Genomic DNA, 9,681 nt, shown 5'->3' with positions numbered 1-9,681 from the left:
GCTTAACCCACTGAGCCACCCAGGCACCTGAAAATCTGATATTTATAAGACCTCTTTATTTTAAAACATTTTATTTTGGCTTATATATATACAAAATACGAGAATAGTATAATGACCTGGTACTTCTCTTATCACCTTGATTAAAAGTATATCAACATATAACCAATTTTATTTATATATTATTCTGTATACTCCCCTTCCCAAACTGGTTTTTTTATTTACTTACTTAATTTATTATTATTATTTTTTTCAAAATGGATCATTTTAAAGTGAATTCCAGATTTCACCTATGGATATGTAGGAGATCAGAATATGCCACCCAAAATATGCCACTCGTGGCATGAGGATTGAAAAAGACACAGGATGAACTGTCTGCCATCCTTCTATCTTCCTGAAGCCACTGTAGATCCTCCTTCCAAAGATGCATGCCCCTTTCCCATACCAGGGAGAGAATAACAACCTGAGGAGAAAGGGCACCAAGAGAGAGTTTACACAAACAAACCTTGCACACTAGCCTTTATTTACCACTAGTTTCCCCCATTTACTTGCCTTCCTACAACTTGCCACCTCTTTTTTTTTAAAGATTTTATTATTTATTTGACAGAGAGATCACAAGTAGGCAGAGAGGAAGGCAAAGAGAAAGAGAGGGAAGCAGGCTCCCCACTGAGCAGAGAGCCCGATGAGGGCCTCGATCCCAAGACCCTGAGATCATGACCAGAGCCGAAGGCAAAGGCTTAACCCACTGAGCCACCCAGGTGCCCCAACTTGCCACTTCTTGAAGCTCAAAGCCTCTTTCCTTTGTCTTGTCACTTCTCTTGTAATTAATCCTCTCTTGGCAGATTAGTATAAATGCCTCCAAGCCTACCCATTTCTTGGGGGGGGGGGGGGTCTTCACTCTACACAGTCCCCTTCTCATGCTCTGCAAAACCTTTAACATCAAATAAATGTGTGTGCCTTTTGACCTGTTAATCTGTCTTATGTCAGTTTATTTTGCAGATCCAGCTGGAGAATTTAAGAGTTTAAGAGGGAAATTTTCCACCCCAAAGAATTTGAGTTTGTATTTCTAAGATCTCCTCTCTCTCATTCTCCCCTTTAGCATCGCCAAAAATCATTTACCATATTTCCTTCATATCATTAAATAATATAATATCCAACCAGTGTTTCAACTTCTATCATCTCATAAATGTTTGTTTTTTACAATTTTTTTTTTCTAAAGGATACAAACAATGTCTTCTTCCTATTGCACATGGTTGATATATTTCTTAGGTCTCTTTCAACATATAGTCTCCCTTTCTCTCTCTCTGTCACTTTGCTGCTGATGTTGAAGAACGTAGGTTATCTGTGTTTATACTTCCCATTTTCTGAATATTGCCAGTTCTCTACCCCCACCCTACAATGTTCTTCAATTCTCTGAATTTCCTGTAAACTGGTTAGATATAGGGCCTTGATTATCACTTCTGATTTTTCCCCCCAAAATAGTTTATTGGTGGTAATATATGTTCTATTACATCCAGACGCATGGAATGTAATTAATGCTCTCTCTTTCTGTGATGTTAAGATTGATCTTTGGTTTCTAGTATATTGACCTGATCTTTTCCTTATAAGTTGCCCACCAACTTTTCACCTAATGATTTTCACAGCCATTAACAATCATTTCCTAGAGCTATTATTTTATTAAGGGATGTGTGGTAATGTTGTAACTGTATTAAACGTTCTGTATTTCCAATCTAGAATTCTTCTACAAGGAAGAATTTTCGCACATGATTTCCCCGAGGTACAGTTCTTATGGAGAGAGGTGGGATAACTTTTGTTAGTCGGCAAATGAGTTGGTTCTCTGGCATCCGCAAAGATGTTCAGTGTGATTTAGTGTTAACTATATATGAATACTTAAGCTTTCATACCTGATGGTATGTTTAATTCACTGTGGTTTTCACTCTTCTTTTTAATGTTCAAATTATCACTTTTGTTGATGGAAGCCTCATCATGTTGGTTCCTGTATTCTTTTGATGTGACCAACAGAAGTCTTTCACAGTTTCTTTGCTCTCTGGTTAGAACAAGATGTTCTAGGATCATTTTAGACATTTCCTGCTCTAAATCTGAGATCAGTCATTTCTCCAAGGAGTTCTGGCTTAAAGAGCCTAACCAAAGTCTATCAGAAAATTGCTTAAAACATTTTCTTAGAAATGCTAGATACTTCCCAGAAGGTGGTTTAATTATTACATCACAATGAAGTTCTACTCTAAATCACTTTTTTTTTCAAATATGAGACATTTTTATTTCCCTTAAATAGTAAAATGTTTCATAAATTATTTAAAGAGTTATATAAAATATAGACTTAAAATTATGCATGGTCCCAATGTTTTAAAGAAGATGTGATTTAGAGGGCCCCTGGGTGGCTCAGTTGGTTAGGCGACTGCCTTCGGCTCAGGTCATGATCCTAGAGTCCTGGGATAGAGTCCCCACTGACCTCTCCCACTGACCTCTCTCCTCTCATGCTCTCTCTCTCATTCTTTCTCTCTCTCTCTCTCAAATAAATAAATAAAATCTTTAAAAAAAAAAAAAGAAGAAGAAGAAGAAGATGTGAGATGAGATTTAGAAAGTAAAAAGAGACCAGCAGAATAGAGATGACTAACAAAATCAGGAGATTAGTTACTGAATCTACCACTTGACCCAACATCAGTACCTATGCTTTGACTTTCTCCCCTTTTATTTCGTATGTATTTATCTATACTTATTTTAATAAACTTTCATTTTTAGAGCGCTCTTAGGTCACAGCAAAATTGAGTGGAAGGTCCAGAGACATCCCATATACTCCCTACTTTCACACATGTATAGCTTCCTCCGCTATCAACATTCCCTACCAAAGTGATACATTTGTTACAACTGGTAAACCTACAATGACACAGCATTATAACTCAAAGTCCATAGTTTACATTAGGGTATGTTGGGGGTTGTTTTGAATTTTTTTTTTAAAGATTTTATATTTATTTATTTATTTTTCAGAAAGAGAGAGAGAGAAAGCACACAATTAGGCAGAGAGGCAGGCAGAGGCAGAGAGAGAGGCAGGCTCCCTGACGAGCAAGGAGCCTGATGTGGGACTCGATCCCAGGATTCTGGGATCATGACCTGAACCGAAGGCAGTGGCTTAACCCACTGAGCCACACAGGCATCCCTTGAATTTTTATTTATTAAAATCTGTTGCCTGATTTAAAAAAAAAATTATTATCTAAAATCTTGGAAAAGCAGAAAAACACATAGAAGATAATAAAAAGCACTTGCACTCTTACTCAGGAAAAAACACTGAAATATAGACCTCTGGTATAGAGATTTCCAGGTCTTTCCTTCCTTTTTTCCTTCTTTTTTTCCTTCTGTCTTTTGGAACTTAGTTTTTCACCTATTGACAAGAGAATATTTTAAGGCTACATAGCATTTCATTACATGGTTGCAACACGATTTATTTATGCAAACTTAGTACTGGTTTATAGGTTTTTCTACTTATTTGACTATCATAATCACTACTATTATATTTTTAAAACTGTACATATGCAATTATTTACATGTGTGCAAACTTTTTCACAAAATAAAGTCTTAAGAGTAGAATTTGGGGGGCAAATGTATACATGCAATTAAGATTTTAGCTATAGGGATGCCTGGCTTGCTCAGTGGGAAAAGCACGTGACTTTTGATCTCAGGTAATGTGTTGGAGCCTCACATTGAGTGTAGAAATAACTTAAATGAATAAATAAAAACTTTAAAAAAAGATTTTTGGTACATATTTCAAGTTGAACTGATTTGTACTCCCACTAGTGCACTCCTACCCTTTTTTTTTTTTTTTTTTTTTTTGCACTCCTACTTTTATAGTACCATGCCTTCATCAAAAGAAATGGCAGATAGCGCCTTCTGGTCATGTGGTCTAGAGAAACTAAATGGATATACTTTTCCAATTCCAAGGAATGAATTCTCACCAGTATGAGGGTCAAACTGGCGTCATTCATTGTACAACTCAGTAAAAAAAGTGCCTTGAAGCTCTAAAAAGTTCTGAAATCAACTATTCCGATAGAAAACAAGACTTCAAATTGCATATTTTATTACCAAATCTCATTTGTAGTGATTCAATTCAAATATTTATGAGCAATGAATAATGAATTGAGTGTAATAAATAGTTATTTCTCTTAATGATTGAAGTGTGATCAGACCTCAGGATTTCAACATTAATTTGTTTTTTCCTATGCAACAAATTGTAGGAAATCATGGTTTGAGAGAACCCTTTCCCTTACTTTGAGGGAGGAGTGGTGTTGGGGAAGAAGTCTGAGATAATGGAAAAGTTTTTCAACAGATTTCCAAAGATAAAAAATTACTCCAGGTGTAAGAGCATTCAGCTCATAGCTGTTGAGCCCCGACCATGTTCAAGGTCCTATGCTAGGCAAGTGGGGGTAGTGAGATGATTAAGCTGAGCTTCTGACCCTTACAATCTAATGAGGAGACAATTAATCATAACACAGAATAAGTCACATTGGAGTTCTGAAAAAGGAGAATGAATTCTCCTTGGGTGGCAGGTAGGAGAGGGGGCAGGGCTCCTCAAGGAAGACCTCACAACTTCCCAGGGCATCCTGTCATAAAGTCTGTCACAGGCAACACTTCACAATGATTATAATGTTAAAAATAGGCCAGAGACAGTGTTCCCATGAGATTACTTTTTAGGCTTGTGAGGGGTTAAGAATACATATAATCACAGAGCTATGAACTGATGTTATCTTTTTAAAAATCAAGTGAATAATCTAGAAACAATTTCAGGATTGGTAATATTTTTTCCTTATAATTCTAAAGGCTCTTTCCCCATTGTCTTGTGGCTTCCCATGTGGTTGTTGGGAAGTTTGATTCCATCGGACTCATAGGCCTTTATATCTGACCTGTTCATCTTCTCTTTAGAAGCTTTGAGGATGTCTAGTTCCCTCTTATTCTAAGTCATACCCCCTTCTCTCCTATTGCTGTATTTTTTTTTAAGATTTTATTTATTTGACAGAGAGAGATCACAAGCAGAGAGAGAGAGAGAGAGAGAGAGAGAGAAGAAGAAGCAGGCTCCCTGCCCAGCAGAGAGCCTGATGCGGTACTCGATCCCAGGACCCTGAGATCATGACCCGAGCTGAAGGCAGAGGCTTAACCCACTGAGCCACCCAGGCAGCCCTCCTATTGCTGTATTTTATTTATTTTTTTTTCATTTAGGTATTTCTTTTTTTTTTAATCATTTTTTTTTAATTTATTTTCAGCATAACAGTATTCATTGTTTTTGTACCACACCCAGTGCTCCATGCAATCCGTGCCCTCTCTAATACCCACCACCTGGTTCCCCCAACCTCCCACCCCCCCACCTCTTCAAACCCTTCAGATTGACCCTATTGCTATATTTTAAACGTGGGCATGCACACTTCCTTCCATTCCCAATGGTGACAGCTAAGACTTGGCTGGAACATTGAACAAGACTTAAATGCTTAAAGATTTCAGAATGGAATTTCAACACATCAGGCTAAATTTTTTGTATTTATCATTCTTGACCCATAGTGATTATTCAGTATACAACTTTTCACCATAATAGCCATAATGCCACTTTTCTGACAAGTCATTTTTCCAGTACAGCATATTTTCACTCAAAAACATTAAATAAATATTCTACAAGCGGCAGTATTTTGACATTATCGTTTTAAACAAAGACCCACTCACCAATTCACTTGACACAACAATTTCTAGTTAAAGAGTATCATGTGGAACAGGTGTGAATTATGTGCTATGTTTGACTTGTATTGTGTGTGTTTTTCATGTCCATTAAGTGAGAGGGATTCTTCAGTGTTTTGAAGTGCTTTTCTGTTTAGCCTTCATTTTGTCCTAAAGGGTCTTTCGTATTACAACTTTATTTTTAAGAGCATCACAAGTACAAAGCAGTATGAGCCTTCAAAATGTTCAAATATTGGTGGAAAGGAAATGGTACAGAAAGAAGAGAAGAATGAGAAACCTAGCCATTCAGAAAAGATGGGTGTGATAAGCAAAATGAAAAGGGAGAAAGAAGGCAACTCTTTCTGCCCACGGCTCCTGTTCCCATGATAAAACCACATTTCTGGGGGGGTGGGGGGGAGGAGAAAGAACAAAATACTTTGAATGTTTTTAAGGGGAAGTTCATCATATTGGGTATGAAATTTTTGCAAATTATGAGAAGATAAAGTCTGAATCAGTCGTATATTCTGGGAAATCAATCATGTCCACAAAAGAAGCTATTTCTAGTTGTAGTCTCAAGAAAGAGAAAATTATTATCAAATATGTCTCACTCTGATCTTGAATGTCTGGCTGGAAATTTCCTTAGGTTCCCCTGCTTCCTCCTCCTCTACCCACCACAAGGTCCTTAATTTATCTTTTGGCAAGTACAATAAACCTTCATTACATTATGCTTTACACACAAATCATGTTCATTTATTTTCAAATTGTTCTTTGTTACTTATACAAATTTGTATTATTTAGTTGTTCTATTTTTCTGCAAAAATAATATAGGATCTGGGCTGGGATTTAAGGCATCATAATTCTTCCCTTTAAAACTAGTGAAAATTATTTTTTTGAAAATTGAATTTTTAATTAGCACTCATGTTTCGGGGAAAGAGTTAAAGATGTTCAGCAAAAGGATAGTTGTATCTGGTATTTCTCAAACTCTGTAGGTCCAAGTCCCAACTGGGGTCTTACACTATGAGTCTCTGAGCCTGGCCACAAGCCAGACTGCAGGGCTAGTTTACTGCTCCGTAAAAGGAGTGACCTTGAACTAGAATAACCAAATATTTATTGTGCAAACTGACACTTGTCAGCAGTGAAAGGGGAGTTATTAATACTTACATCAGGAAAATGGTGGTATAATGAGACTGTCCCAGGCAAATGAGGGATGTGTTTGAGCCCATCTCTTTTACTCGGAGTCAGTAATGTGTCTATAGATGTTGAACAACTAACTCTCTAGGGGAAGAGAAGCCCATTTCAATGTTTGCTTTTACCTGCTAGAAAAAGCCCATTTCGATGTTTGCTCCTATCTAGTAGATTTCCATAGTATAAATATTCCCACCAGGGCCAATTTTAAGGTACTAATAGTCTAACAACCAGCTTTCAAGACTCTTGAAAACTTGGCAGCCATTTTTTGCCAGCCAAGAACCAGCACAACACAAGTCAGATACAGTACACCAATGCCTGGAGTGCAGGCACTAAATTACTTGCAGTTCAGAGTAGAATTCCGCTTCCCTTCATCTATATCCTATATTCCTGTTTCCTCTCCGTGGAGAGAATTCTTCCTAGCAGACTAGAAATTCTATTATCTTCAGAGGAATCCCCATTCTCAGCCACAGACAGGGTCTTGCTTTTTCATCCCTCCAAACATAGTTTACTTAATCTATTCAAGAAGTGTTTCATGTGTTTCAGTACTCTAGGTATCGTGGTGTATAAGAAGACAGCAACCTAGTATCAGTCGTGTTATCAGAGTCCAGGATATTCCGTCTTGAATAAAACCATGTGCTATCAACAGTCCAGTTTGTCAAGCAGCACCAAGATCAGCATGGCTCCTTGAGCAATTTCTCCTGCACCATGAAGGGATGACCAGGCTTGCATAATATTTCAGGGTTTTTTTACTTCCCGTGGGCAACTAATGGTATAAATGGTATAAATAACTACAGATATGGCCCAAGAATATGCAAAAGTAATTACATGGGACAATTGGAATCTGGGACGCAAACGTTTCTCTAAACGAGAATCTAAAGGAAACACAATATTCAGACACAGTTCTTTCCAGCATGAAGACAAATATTATAGAATTATGAAGAGCACTTTAGCTCCAAGACCACAGCTCCTTACTTTACTTTGCACAACAGAAGCAAACTTAGGTTTACCTGGAACTCGTGGATGGTCTGCCTCCACGTGCATCAAATCTCTCCTTCTAGAAGACAGATGCTTGTTTATACATTTTAAGCGATGATTTTTTTTTTTCAGTTTTCAGTGTCTACTCCTGCTGGATCTCAGTCTTAACATAGCTCACCTTCTTGTACATCAAATACGTTCTCTCTCCTTAATTATATCCCAGGACTTTGGGCTGGATTCTTGGCACTGGGCTGCAAAGAGAAGCGAACACAAATACTGTCCCCAAGAAGTTCACACTTCTATTGGGGAGAGAGAGACAATTCTACGTACCATTAACCATTAAAAAAAATAAATAAATAAGAAAAATAGAGGTACAAATCAAAGACAGAATTAATGGTCAGGACCTAAACTAAGGACATAAGGATCATAAATTCATTTTCTACTACCCATTAGCATCTATGTGCTGTCTGCTTTGACTGCTTTCCAGTGTGCACACATTCACTTTGAATTTTGCATCAGACCCATGTATTTCCTGTTCAAAAATACTTAATTTCATTTTTTTAAATCACAACTAGGTTTTTTATGGAACTTGACAAACTGATGACAAAATGTACGTGGATAGTGATGTGGTATTTCCCTGACGGTGTGAAGTTTACATTATAGATCCTGACTAGAATACATATGATTGTGCAAAACAAAATTTGTATTCCTATTCAAATTGCTTCCGAGAAGCAAAATGCTAAATATTTTATGGAAGGTAATAAAGATACTTTGTTTCCTTGCAGAAACAAGTATGTGGAATAGTAAATATATAAGAATAGTTTAAACAATTTGAAAAGAGAAATAAGAGGGAGGGTGGACTTACTCTTAACAACCCATTTAATAGAGATGTAGATAGTATTCAGAAAGAAACCAATCAATCTATGAAATAACATCTGAAACAGATCCATTCATATACGGAAATCTGGCATCAACTACAGGTAGCATTTCAAATTAGGAAAAGATAGATGAACCATTTAATGATTGTAGTTGGTCATCCATAGAGAAACAAGGATGAATTTGCTTTTCCTTTCCTTCTAAATAACAAACGTTCATGTCACAGAGCTGTTACCATATTATGTGGTTGTTAAAAAGAATGAAGTACATTTATGTGTAAAAATACGAAATGATCTTCAGGCTATAAAGTAAAAAGAGCAAGTCATAAAAGCAATTTATACAGCACAGTCTTATTCACATGTATTCGTGTGGGGCGGGGGTTGACAAAGGCGAAACCTGCGATACACACATATATATGAACACACATGTGTAGAAAAAGGGTCTGGAAGTATATACAACCAACTACTACCATGGTGACACGAGGAGGAGTATAAGAACAGGCTTGGGATATCTGTGGGAACATATTAATCTTTATTCCAAACTTCCATAATTGTTTAATTCAGAAAGAAATAGTACAGTGAAATAGTCACATAGAAAAGGCTGTCAAAATTATAAATCACTAAATAAGTATGTAATTATTGAAAATGAATCTGTTCAGCTAGCTTTCGTGCAGTCTTCTCCCTCCTAGTAATGGGCTTGCTCAGTGGTTTTCTAATGTGGTCTGGGAACCCCTGAAGATTTCTGGTGCCATCTCAGGGGGTCCATGAGGACAAAACCATTTTAAAAATAAAACTCTTGTCCCCCCCCCCCTTTTCTGCTCTCCTGAGTTTACGTTGGACTTTCCAGAGGAGGAGGAAGGTCATGAGATCAATGCGATTGAAGAGGCCAGATCGAATAGCAAGATTTTTCACTGGGTAGTTTTATATTTTTGTT

This window comes from Enhydra lutris, unplaced genomic scaffold, assembly GCF_002288905.1.
Source record: "Enhydra lutris kenyoni isolate GAN:26980312 unplaced genomic scaffold, ASM228890v2 scaffoldscaffold27, whole genome shotgun sequence".
NCBI lineage: Eukaryota > Metazoa > Chordata > Mammalia > Carnivora > Mustelidae > Enhydra > Enhydra lutris.
The sequence above is the reverse complement of the archived record's forward strand: the minus strand, read 5'-3'. Positions refer to the sequence as shown.